The sequence below is a fragment of the Tamandua tetradactyla genome, chromosome 20, assembly GCF_023851605.1.
Source record: "Tamandua tetradactyla isolate mTamTet1 chromosome 20, mTamTet1.pri, whole genome shotgun sequence".
Taxonomy (NCBI): domain Eukaryota; kingdom Metazoa; phylum Chordata; class Mammalia; order Pilosa; family Myrmecophagidae; genus Tamandua; species Tamandua tetradactyla.
This window is the reverse complement of record NC_135346.1, coordinates 43,771,260-43,784,796: the sequence shown is the minus strand read 5'-3', so window position 1 is coordinate 43,784,796 and position 13,537 is coordinate 43,771,260.

Sequence of the window (13,537 nt, the reverse complement as noted above, 5' to 3'; positions counted from 1 at the left end):
TATGCTATTAGGACGTGAGCAAATATAATGCAAATTTTTCTTGTTTTTGCACAGGGTTATTTTCTGCTATTCATTTGAGAGAGGCCTATAATAATCTTGTCTTTTTGGCTTTGTTTCAGTTCAGAATTAGAAATAGTGATTGCTTCAGAGCCATGTAAAGGCATCATCCTTAGAAATATCATGCTCTTGCCATTTTGTGAAATTATGTCTTAGAAATGATGTGATTCTTGGCAACCCAGTGTATGTGAAAAAATATATATAATTTAAGCCAAACAACAGCATTAATTTGTATTCAGTGTCAATTCAAACCTAAACATGCTAATGTTGATGGGAAGGCATTGACATGCTATATTATTAGGTTATATCTAAGTGTCACTTTTTTTATAATTGATGGTGTGTTAATAATAATTTTTAAACTCTTCTTACCAAATTTTGGATGTATTTAGAGTCTGAGATGTATTAATAATTGTTGCCAGCCTGAAGTCAATGCAAATATTTTTCTTCTGAAAATTGTTTTGTAATAAGAGAGAATACATTGATTTCTATCTTTTTTATTTTTTCACTCTTCCTTGTTTCTATATCAAAGAAACTAACAAGCTTCTCAGAATAGTGACTTTGTTTCCAAGAGTGGAACTTTGGAAAGAGAAGGAAGCCACTAGAATGAATAATTATTGAAAGCAATGCCACCAGAAAGAGGAGCTATTTGGTGTTTTCAAGACGCGGAGTCCCTAGGTAGGCTAAGATGAAAGAATGGGATAAGTAGGCTCTACTTCAGCCCTAAAGCTTACTTCTTTTTTTTATTATTCATCATTTTTTTATTATTTGTTAATTATTATCACTAATTATTTTATTTTTGATAGTATTTTAATAATAGTAACTATTTATTGTTCTGCTTTATTTACCTCATTTCTGATTCTTATAACTCTCTCTACTTTCTCCTGTTCTTTTTCACAGAAATTCCTCCACTCACATATACTTCCTCCCATACCTAGCCTGATACACAAAGTATGACAAAGCCTTGTCTTCACTTTAAAATTATGATGTGCATTCCACCCCGGCATTATTTCTCTCTATTAAGTACTCAGAGTAGATCTTACCTAACCATCTACATATTGTCCATTCATCTTTTTTTTATATTTATCTGTTTTTACTATATAGTATAACATATGTACATATACACAAAGCAAAGGAATAAAAAAGCAATAGTTTTCAAAGCACTCTTCAACAAGTAGCTACAAGACAGATCCCAGAGTTTGTCATGGACTATCATATGATCCTCTCAGATTTTTCCTTCTAGCTGCTCCAGAATATAGGAGGCTAGAGGGCTTAAATACTTTTTATCATCACAATCGACTTTTTTCCCTTATTTTTGCATGAAAATAACATCTATACAAAAAAGCTATAAATTTCAAGGCACACCACCACAGTTAGTTGTAGAACATATTTCAGAGTTTGACATGGGTTACAATTCCACAATTGTAGATTTTTAATTCTAGCTGCTCTAAAATACTGGAGACTAAAAGAGATATCAATCTAATGATTCAGCATTCATATTCATTTGTTAAATCTTATCTTCTCTGTATAATTCCACCTTTGATCTTTCCATCCTTCTATTTTAGGGATGCTTGGGCTATGGCCATTCTAAATTTTTCATATTGGAAGGGTATGTCACTAATATGGTATAGGGAGAAAGAATGAGCTGATGTTCTGGAGAGACTGGGCTAGGTTTAAGGATTTGTCTGGATCAGGGACCCATCTGGAGGTTGTAGTTTTCTGGAAAGTTACTCTAGTGTATGAAACCCTTGTGGAAGCTTATATATTGCCCTAGGTGTCCTTTAGGATTGGCTGGAATTGTCCTGGTTGGGGGTTGGCAGGTTATGATAGGTAGCAAGGCCTTACTGATGCTTGAGTAAGAGCAACCTCCAGAGTAGCCTTTCAACTCTATTTGAACTCTGTCTGCCACTGATAATTTATTAATTACACTTCTTTTCCACCTTTTGGTCAGGATGGAAATGTTGATCCCATGGTGCTGGTTCTGGATTCATCCCTGAGAGTCGTCTCCCTCGTTGCTAGGGAAACTTTCACCCCTGGATGTCATGTCCCACATAGGAGAGGAGGACAATGATTCCACGTGCAGAATTGGGCTTAGAGAAACTGAGGCCACATTTGAGCAAGAAAAGAGGTCCTCCAGAAGTAACTCTTAGGCATGCCTATAGGTGATCTAAGCTTCTCCGCTACCGACATAAGCTTCACAAGAGCAAGCCTCATGATCAAGGACATGGCTTATTGATTTGGGTGTTCCTAAAGTTTGACACAGTATCAGGGGATTTCCTGATGGTAAGGTTTAATAGTTTCATATTCTTTCTCCCGTCTCTCAGTGAACTTTGCCAATACTTTTTGATTGTCTGCTGAATATACTTGAGGATATATCCAGGCATTATAATGATCAATACAGGATTAAAGGACCTCTTGCTTATTCTGTACTCCTGTATTTCAGTTCTTCAAATGAGCTATATAGATAGATTGAATTAGAGCTTGTGCTACAGAAGATTTCAGTTTCAAACAAAATAAACCTTTCTTCCATTGGTCATTGGTCTCAATGGGTATGTGTGGTTCTGAAATAGACACTGTCTTTCTTACCCCTATGTTCTGAGGGGTAACTCCAACCTGTCCAGCTTTGTTCTTATCTCTAAATATCAGGCTATATAAAAAAAACAACCTCTCAAAATCCATACATAATAATCTCCACTCTGGACTTAATTTGTCTGTTCTAAAAGCTTAAAATCTAGGCTCCTATTTTCTTATAAGCATTTTCTAAAGGTGATCATACCATTCTTGTTCTTTTGTTTCTGGCTTGGTTTGTCTCACTAAATGTCCCACATGTTCATTCACATTGTTGCATGCCTCACGATATTGTTCCTTTTTGTAGCAGCACAGCCTTCATTCATAAGTATACACCATTGTTCGCCATTCTACTTCTCCGTCAGTGCATCCTTCAGCCACCTGCATTCATCGGGCATCATATAGAAGTCCCAAAGTCCACAGTCCATCAAATTCTCAATTTTAGATAATTTCATTGTTCCCAAGAGAAAAAAAACCAAAAACATGCCTTCACTGAATAGAAAGTCCAAACTTCCTCTAACTCATGTACCTCCACCCATTATTTACCTCTGCTGTTGGTTTGCTTTTGAGCATAGCTCATAGCACGCAATAGTTGTGCTACCCCTGCACCCTGGACTTAATGCAGTCTTTGTACAAGAATCATATATTTGAAGTAATTCTTGTAGGAACTAATTCATATTTCTAGTGCTAATTAGTGGGGTACATTGGTCTATAAAACCCTTTCAGTCTTGTTCATCTTCCATATGGTAATGTTACTTTCAGACCCATTAGAGAACCACCTTCACTCCTATCTATTCCCTTACATTTAGTTCAACTTCATTAGCTAACAGTTCATTTATCTCTAGCTTCTATGTATCTCTAAGTCCCCTTTATTCTGCATGATAAGCCTCTGTTTATACCTTTATGCGGTTCATAAAAGTGGAATCATACAGTATCTGCCCTTTTGTATCTGGCTAATGTCTCTCAGCATTATGTCCCCAAGGCTCATCCATCTTGTCATGTGCTTCAGAAAGTCATTTTGCCTTACTGCTGCATAATATTCTATTGTGTGTGTGTATATATATATATATATATATATATATATATATATACACACACAATATTGTATATATATATATATATATATATATATATATATATATATATATACACCACATTTTTTGATCCATTCTTCTGTTGATGGGTATTTGGTTTGTTTCCATCTTTTGGTAATTGTGAATAATGCTGCTATGAACATTGGTGTGCAAATGTCTGTGTCTTTGCTTTCAGCTCTTCTGGGTATATACCAAGTAGTGCTATTGCTGGATCATAGGTCATTTTGATATTTAGTTTCCTAAGGAACCACCAAACAGTATTCATAGTGGCTACACCATTATCCATTTCCATCAGCAGTGCATAAGTGTCCCAGTTTCTCCACATCCTCTACAACATTTATAGTTTCCTGTTTCCATTCTTATAGGTGCGAAGTGGTATCTTATTATAGTCTTGGTCTGCTTTTCCCTTAAAATGAGCATCTCTTCATGTGTTTTTGAGCTGTATTTGCTCTTCAAAAAGATGCCTATTCATTCTTTAGCCCATTTTGTACTTGGGTTGTTTGTTCTTTTGTTGTTGAGTTGTATGATTTCTTTGTATTTTCTCCCATTGTGCTGGCTGCCTGTTCACCTTTTTGACAAAGACTTTTGAAGTGCAGAAGCATTTGATTTTGAGGAGTTCCCATTTAACTCTTTTATCTTTTGTTGCTTGTGCTTTGGGTGTAAAATTTAGGAATTACCTCCAATTACTAGGTCTTGAACATGTTTCCCTAAATTTTCTTCTAGAAGGTTCATGGTGCTAGTTCTTATATTTAGGTGTTTGATCCACTTTGAGTTAATTTTTGTGTAGGGTGTAAGATAGGGGTTCTCTTTAATTCTCTTGGTTATTGATATCCAGTTCTTCCCTGCCCAATTATTGAAAAGATTATTTTGTCCCAGTTCAGAGGATTTGGAGGTCTTGTCAAAAATCAGTTGGCCATAGATTTGGTGGTCTATTTCTGCACTCTTGATTGGATTCCATTGGTCAATGCTTCTATCTTTGTGCCAGTTTAATGCTGTTTTGACTACTGTGGCTTTGTAATACATTTTAAAGTCAGAGACTGTTAATCCTCCCACTTCATTCTTCTTTTTAGGATGCTTTTAGCTATTCAGGGTTTCTTTCCCTTCCAGATGAATTTGGTAATTAGCTTTTCCAAATCTTCAAACTAGATTGTTGGAATTTTGATTAGTATGGTATTGAATCTGTAGATCAATTTGGGGAGAATTGACGTCTTAACTATATTTAGCCTTCCAGTCCATGAGCAGGAAATATCTTTCCACCTATTTATTTGATTTCTTTTAGCAGCATTTTGTGATTTTCTGTATACAAGTCCTTTACATCCTTAGTTAAGTTCATTCCTAAGTACTTTATTCTTTTAGTTGCTATTTTGAATAGAATTTTTTCCTTAACTGACTCCTCAGCTAGGCCATTCTTTGTGTATAAAAATGCCACTGATTTTTGCACATTAATTTTTTATCTTGCCCCCTTGCTGAATTTGTTTATTACCTCAAGAAACTTTGCTGTAGATTTCTCAGGATCTTCTAAGTATAGTATCATAACATATACAAATAATGAGAGTTTTACTTCTTCCTTTCCAATTTGGGTGCCTTTTATTTCTTTGTCCTGCTTGATGGCTCTAGCTAGAACTTCTAGCCCAATGTTGAATAACAGAGGTGACAGTGGGCATCCTTGTTTTGTTCCTGATCTTAGGGAGAAAGCTTTCAGTCTCTTTCCTTTGGGTACAACGTTGGCTATCAGTTTTTCATATGTTCCTTTTATCACATTGAGGTAGTTACCTTTGATTCCTACGTTTTGGAATTTTTTTTACCAGAAAATGATGCTATATTTTGTCGAATGCTTTTTCAGCATCAATTGAGATGATCATGTGATTTTTCAATTTCAATTTGTTAATGTACTCTATTACATTAATTGATTTTCTTGTGTTGAACTGTCCTTGCATTCCTGGTATAAACCCCACTTGGTCATGGTGTTTAATTCTCTTAGCGTGTTGTTGGGTTCAATTTTACTAATATTTTATTGAGAATTTTTCCATCTATGTTCATTAGGGAGATTGACCTGTAGTTTTCCTTCCTTATAGCATCTTTACCCAGTTTTGTTATTAAAATGACATTAGCTTCATAACATGAGTCAGGTAGAGTTCCCTTTTCCTCAGTGTTTTGGGGAAATTTGAGGAAGATTAGAGCTTTTTGGAATGTTTGATAAAATTCCCTGTGAAGGCATTTGGCCCTGGGCTTTTCTTTGTAGGAAAATTTTTGATGACTAATTGAATCTCTTTACTTGTGATTGTTTTGTTGAGATCTTCTATTTCTTCCTAAGTCAGTGTGGCTTTTTTGCGTGTCTCTAGGGATTTGTCCACTTCATCTAAGTTGTCTAGTTTGTTGGCATATACTTGTTCATTGTATCCTCTTATGATTTCTTTTATTTCTTCATAAATTGTGCACATGTTTATTTCTTCATAAATAGGTGGTAACACACCCCTGCTCATTTTTTATTTTGCTTATTTGCATCCTCTATCTTTTCTTCTTTGTCAGTCTTGCTAGTGGTGCAACAATTTTATTGAATTTCTCAAAGAACCAACTTTTGGTTTTATTGATTCTTTCTATTGTTCTTTTGTTCTCTCATTCATTTACCTCTGCTTTATTCTGTTATTTCTGCTCTGCTATTTGCTTTGGGGTTAGTTTGCTGTTCTTTCTCAAGTACTTCCAGGTGTGCTGTTAAGACCTGGATTTTTGCTCTTTCTTGTTTTTACGCGCAATAAATTTCCCTCTCAGCACAGCCTTTGCTACATCCCATAAGTTCTGATTAGTTGTATTCTCATTTTTATTCATCTCCAGATAGCTACTGATTTCTCTATCAATTTCTTCTTTGACCCACTGTTTAAGAATCTCCATATATTTGTGAATACTCTCATTCTTTGGTGGTTAGTGAGATCCAACTTCATCCCACTGTGATCTGAGAAAGTGCTTTGAATAATTTCCATGTTTCTGAATTTATAAAGACCTGTTTTGTGCCCCAATATATGATCTGTCCTGGAGAATGTCCCATGAGCACTAAAAAATAATGTATATCCTTGTGCTTTGGGGTGCAATGACCTATATATGTCTGTTAGGTCTAATTCATTTATCAAGTTATTTAACTTCTCTATTTCCTTGTTGATCTTGTGTCTGGTTGTTCTATCTATAGAGGGGAGTGGTATATTGAAGTTCCCTACTATTATTGTTGAAACACCTATCGCTCCCTAGAGTTTTGCCAATGTCTATCTCATGTACTTTGGAGCTCCTTGATTGGGCGCATAAACATTTAAGATTGTTATGTCTTCTTGGTGAATTGACCCTTTAATTAATATATAGTATCTTTCTTTGTCCCTTGTGATGATTTTACATTTAAAGTCTATTTTGTCCTGATTTCTTTTGGTTACAATTGCATGGAAAATCTTTTTCCATCCCTTCACTTTCAATCTGTTTGTATCCTTGTGTCTAAGGATAGATATTTAAGGACATATCTAAGGATATGATGCTTACAAGAGAGCCTTGTAAGCATTCTATAGCTGTATAGTGTTTCTTGATCCATTCTGCCAATCTGTAACTTTTAATTGGTAAGTTTATTCCATTAACATTCAAAGTTATTACTGAAAAGGCATTTCATGAAACTATCATCTTATCTTTTTAATTTTATTTGTCAGATCTATATATTTGTTTCCCTCTTTCTGTTTGTATTCTTTAAATAACCGTTAGTGGTACTCTTCAGTTCTGTGCCCTCCTCCAGACTGCTCTCTTCTGTCTTTTTTTCTCAGCCAGCAGAACTCCTTTTAGTATTTCTTGTAGGGCCAGTCTCTTGTTGACAAATTCTTTCAGAACTTCTTGGTCTGTGAAAACTTTAATCTCTCCCTCAATTTTGAAGGACAATTTGGCTGGGTACAGAATTCTTGGCCAGAAGTCTTTCTTTTTCAGGGTCTTGAATATATCATACAACTGCCTTCTTGCCTCCAGGGTGCTAGTTGAGTAGTCTGACTTCAGTCTTATTTGGTTTCCCCTATATGTAGTAGGTTGTTTTTCTCTTACTGCTTCCAAGATTTTCTGCTTTTCTTCAACATCTGACAGACTGATTAGTATGTGCCTGGGGAAAGACTTATGTGGGTTTATTCTGTTTGGAGTTCGCTGAGCTTCTTTGACTTGTATATTTATGTCCTCTATGAGGGTTGGGAAGGTTTCCCCCCATTATATCCTCAACTACTCCTCCTCCTAGACCTTTACTCTTCTCTTTCTGGGACACCAGTGATTCTTATATTTGCGTGCTTTGCTTTGTCTATCATTTCCCTGGGATCCAGTTCAATTTTTTTTCCATCTTTTTTACCAGTTGCTGTTTTGAGTCTTCAAAGTCAGTTTTTGTGTGCTCTAATTCACTTTTTCTTTCTTCTGTCTCTTCAAATTTGATCTGTGTGCCTCTAGTATGGTTTTTATTTGGTCAACAGAGTCTTTAATCTCTGGATGGGTCTGTGTGACATGGGGCTAGGGGTAATCTGGGTATTGAGGTTAGTGCCCACAGCCCTGCAGGGAACAGGGAGGGGGAGGTGGTGCTCAGGAGGGGTGCAGGAGAGGTCGTGTTCTAGTCTGGAAGCCAAAGCTTCCAGAATGCAACACACCAGAGGAAAGGTGGCTAACTTTCTTCTGAGATTCTCTCTTACATGGAAAGTCATAGGGCGATCTCTACTGGCCTTCTCTCCAGGCTTCTGAGTTCTAACAGTTTGCCCCAGGGTGATTCCTTTCTGCATCTCCAAAGGCCTGGACTGAGCTGCGAGTGGTGAAATGAGGTAAGCTGAGCTGCTTGGGCTGTGCTGCATTGACCTCTCTCATTTAAGCAACTAGTCAATTAAATCAAACATCATTCATTGCAGCAAGTACTCCCCCTAGGTGACCACAGATGTAGTCAGTGAGAGATGAGCTTCACATGCCATTGGTTCATGTCAGCAACAGAACTAGGCACCTTTACCTGGCCAAGTGGATACCTGAACCTAACTACCACAGAGGGGTTGGCTACACTTGGAGTGGGGGTGTGAGGCAGATACATGCACTAGGGGCTGGTTGGGTGGGGGCGCCTGAAAGGAGGGAATGGGAGTGGGTGACGGCATTTGGATGTGTGGGGTGTGGGGTGAGTCACCAGTCACAAGACTGCACTGGTGAGGGTAGCGCGCCCAAAGAACATGGCGTGAGTTACTTTCTAGTCCCCAGCTCCCGTCCTTGCACTCCCACAGGCTCCGCGCCTCTGAGCCAGGCTCCAGCTTTCTGCCTCTCAGTTCTTCAGCTTCTGCAACCAGGGCTGTTCCTTGTGGTGCAGAAGGCTCTCCCAGGCCAACCGCATTCCTGAATCACCACCTCAGTCACCCTCCTATCTCTTCTCTAACTTTTCCATGGAGCAGGGCAAATCTTCCATTCATCATTTTTAACATCTGACCCAATGTTGGCACCATCCACTTCAACCCCTTCTGACTCCAACAAGTGCCAGCTCAGAATGTGTTTTGTTCCAGTTACTGTAGATAAATCATTGAGAGAAATAACTTTTCAATAGGGAGAAAAGAATTGCTAGAAATAGAAGTAGAAAACAGTGTTTATGATTGTCCATTTGTTTTCCAAATAAGAGGAAAGCAAACATGAGAAAACAACTCAAAGCAGACTAATTCTAAATTTCACATATAAATGGATGCCATGATGGTCTTGGTGCTTGTGGGAGTTAGATTTAGGTACCTGGATAAAAACATGTTCTTAATCCCTTCCTTGTTTGTGTCAGTCTGTTATAAATAGGACCATTTGAAGATGTTATTTTCAGTTAAGCTGTGTCCAAGTGAATCAGAATAGGAATGAATTCTATTACTGAAAGCCTTATAGAGAGAATACCATAGGGATAAGAGGGAAACCAGAAGTCAGTCAAAACCAGAACAGAAAAGAGAGGACATCACCAAGTGAGGGGAAAGCTTAGAAACACCAAGAATTGTCAGCCCATCAGGACGGACCATCCAGGAGAAAACCAATCTTCCATCCTCAGAAATCGTGAGACAGTAAGTACCCATTGTTAAGTTACCCCATTATATGGTACTTGCCATAGCAGCTGGCAAGCTAAGACAATGCCCAATACTTATCATAAGGGAAAATATCAGAGAAATCCAGAAATCTTCCAGTACATTCATAGGTCGTATTTTTTCATTTTTATTTAAATACAATAACCTATGAAAAGTACCTAGCAAATGTCCTTTTCCCTCAGATATCATAAACATTTCTTTGTGTTTTTTTTCCTAAAGCAACATTTTCTTATGAAACCACATAAACCTTTTAATATTTGACATACCTCATGGCATTTCTTTTTCACAGGAAGAAGTTATTGAAAACTTGATGACAGTCTGCCCTGGATTTTATGTGGATTATGATATGTGAACCAGTAGGCAACTTTTTCTGCTAATGTATTTTATCTTAAAAATGATTAGTTGTCCATCGTAATTAGCTGAGAAGTTTGATATGTTATACAACCTACTCTCTATACTTATGTGAATCAGCAACCCTTGGCTGGAAACTGTAGCCAGCATGCATTTTTCATCAAGCTGAGCAACAGTTCACTTGTCTGAATGTGGAAAACCCTGTTCTAAATATTTTCTTGGTATGACCAAACTGATCATAGGTGAAGAAATTTCAAACCTGGCTGGTTATCAGCGTCATCTTGGGAGCTTCTAAAATGTGTGTATTCACATATCCCATTCATGAAAATCTAATTATGTAGATCTGAATATGGGAAGCCAGAAGCCATAATTTTCAAAGGCATCTTAGGTGATTTTTATCAGATCTACATTAGGAAATGACTGTTTTACAGCACACTAATAGCAGTCTTATATGGGAAATTCTTGGGGTTTGGAAAAATCTGAACCTGGCAATCATCTGATATATTTAATACATCAGAATTAATTAAAATATTTGACCACTTAAATACCTAATCATGGTACAACCCATAATTATTTATAGAATCCTTAAAAATGAAGTTGTTAGTCTCTTGTGTTTGTTTAAAAATGTATTACATTTACCCATATGTGTATGCATTTAAAGGTAATATCAGAAATTATTCCTTTTTCCTAGTAATCATATAAACCTGTTAATTTCCTTATAAAACATATTGCAATTTTATTTAATGGTTTATTATGGCTTCCCCTACTGGCACGTTAACTCTATGAGTACAAAAACTATTCTAAGGCTTAGAACAGTGGCCACATATGTATTGAACCAGTAGCTATTTAATACATATTTGTTGAATGAATAGGTGAATATCAAATACATATATACTATTTCTGTATGAATTGTATATTTAAACCATATACCTACATATGAATTGGTTTATTATCTAATGCTTGATACAAACACAGATAAATATCATGTTGTATGAAAATGTGTAATTTTTTTTAGCTGCTAATGATAACATGCTTTTTTAAATCATGAAATGCCCTCTTATGTACAATGGTACAGGGGTCACCTCTAAGTCCCAAATGAAAAGGAAATTTGGTAGTCATGATTGGATTGCTTCATCCTTTTCATTTGAATGGGACCTGGAGAGCTTGATTTGCTTTCCTATTAGCATCTCTTCAAAAGGAATCATGCTGTTGGTCAGGTGTCCTGAATTACAGTCATTGGATATACGTGAAGAGCGAATGAGTCATACTGGAGTCGCATTGCCCCAAGCAGAATGTGTTAACAATTTACTCTTTGTTCACATGATAGAAAGTGTGATTAATTGTCACAATGAAAAAACTGTAGAATCAGGTGCCTAAAATAGTTTCTCACTGTGTAAGGTAGTAAGGATTCTAACAGGGTAAGTTTAAAAACATTTTATAAAGTTGAAGGTATACATCTTTACTATCTAGATAATATCCTTTTCAGTTGAAGAGTATACTCCAGAGACATTCAATACAGCTGTACCTCAGCCAGTCTAGGACACCAAGTGGGCTGCCTGAGGGTGGGGGCTGAAGGGGTACTGGTGGATATAGAATATTTTCATTCCTTTCATGCATTCATTCATCCAACATCATATAGTTTCCTCTGTATGGAAAGTATTGTGCTAGGTGCCCTCTGGTAGTAGAAGGAGAGGTTTAATGTTGAATTCAGTACAATGTGATATGTGCTGTTAGTGACAGAGATATGTTGTTCTGGGGACAGAGAACAAGGACATCTACAGCCTGGTGGTATGAAGGATGGCTACCTGAGTTCCAGGAACTAGTGCCTAGTCTTGAGGATGATTAAGAGTTAGCATTTATTCATTCCATAAATATTTATCATCTTTCTTCTATGGAATTAGGCCAAGCTCTGGCTATACTGTGAAAACAAAAGAAACATGGACATAGCCCTCATGGAACTTACATAAAACAATATAACAAGAACAGATATAAAACAAATAATATTCAAGTAGAAATATTTGATAAGTGAGGAAAAGTGCAATAAGCTGTAAGAGAGCATTACAGATGGAATCCAACTTTGACAAATTCCTAGGAAAAATTCTCTTTGGGAAAGTGGCATTTGCCATGAGACCTTAAGTTGAGCAGAAGTTAGCTAGGCAAAGACAGAGAAGCACATACCAGATAGCAAAAACAGAATTCTATTTGTTTTATACAAAGAACTTTGCTCTAAAAACAGCCAGAAAAAAAAAAGATGGAGACTTTAAATCACTGTCTTCTCTAAACATTAAGATAATTTGAAATTTCCAAATTCAATTAAGAATGCACATTTAGAAACTCTAAGGAAAAAAAGTCTGGAATTGCTTTCTTTTAATTTTTTTAAAAATTTTTCTTTCATTCTTTCTTTTTTAATTTTCAGAAGAGAACAAAAGGTACTTTCCAGATAGTCATCAGAATATTATTTAAATTTAAGTTTTTGTTGTTTCGTTTTCAATTATGTAGTCGCGTTTGATTTCGTGGTTTTATTGCCATTGGGGTTTTTGAAATTTTCAAATGTCAACTTATACTTGGTTCAATGCAGCCAAAGAACACTACAAAATATGCAAAAATCCTATCCAATTTGGAGTTACTACTGTTCTAACTTTTCAATATGCAGCAAACTTTCTGCTTTTGCCCTCCAGCCATCATAATTCACTCTTGTCATACAGTATTCCTCCCTGCCCATCTCCGCTTTCAGTGTGCTTTTGTCCTCATTCAATATTGGTCACAGTACAATATAGCACATTCGTGAGGTCTGTGCTTCAGGTCTCCAGTGAGGCAGATGCCTTTTCATGTACAATGTAGCAAAGGTTCTCATTTGGTTTATGATAGAACAGGAAAACTGAAGAATCAAAATCTCTGTACCTTTAATCCAAGGTTTCTTTAAGGAACTGACCTTTAAACTGACAATTAATGGAACTGGTCTGGTGAGGAGAAGTAGGAAGGGTTCTCCAAGCACAGAAGGCAGAGAGGTAGGCAGTTCAGGCAGGGGCCACTGGTAAATGTGAAGCTCAGAGAAGTGAAACATTATGATCCATTCAAGGAACTACTCTCAGTTGCATGGACTACTGTGAAGTGTAAATACAGAGGAAAAAGAAACAAAGGTATATTGGTATATGTGTTAGTTAGAGGAAGAAAGCAATAGAAAGGAAAAGGGAAAGTTATAGATGCTTATCATGAATATCAGTGGCTTTGCACTTGTGGCAACAACTAGTGTGCCAGTTTCCATGGGATCCACTTGCCTATACCCAGTAACTTGGATGAGAGCTGAATCTTCCCTGGGCTCTAAACCTGCCTGCCTAATCGCAGATCTCCTTGGCCACGGTGATTGGTTCTGTTTTGATTGTTACCCAGTTAGGGACC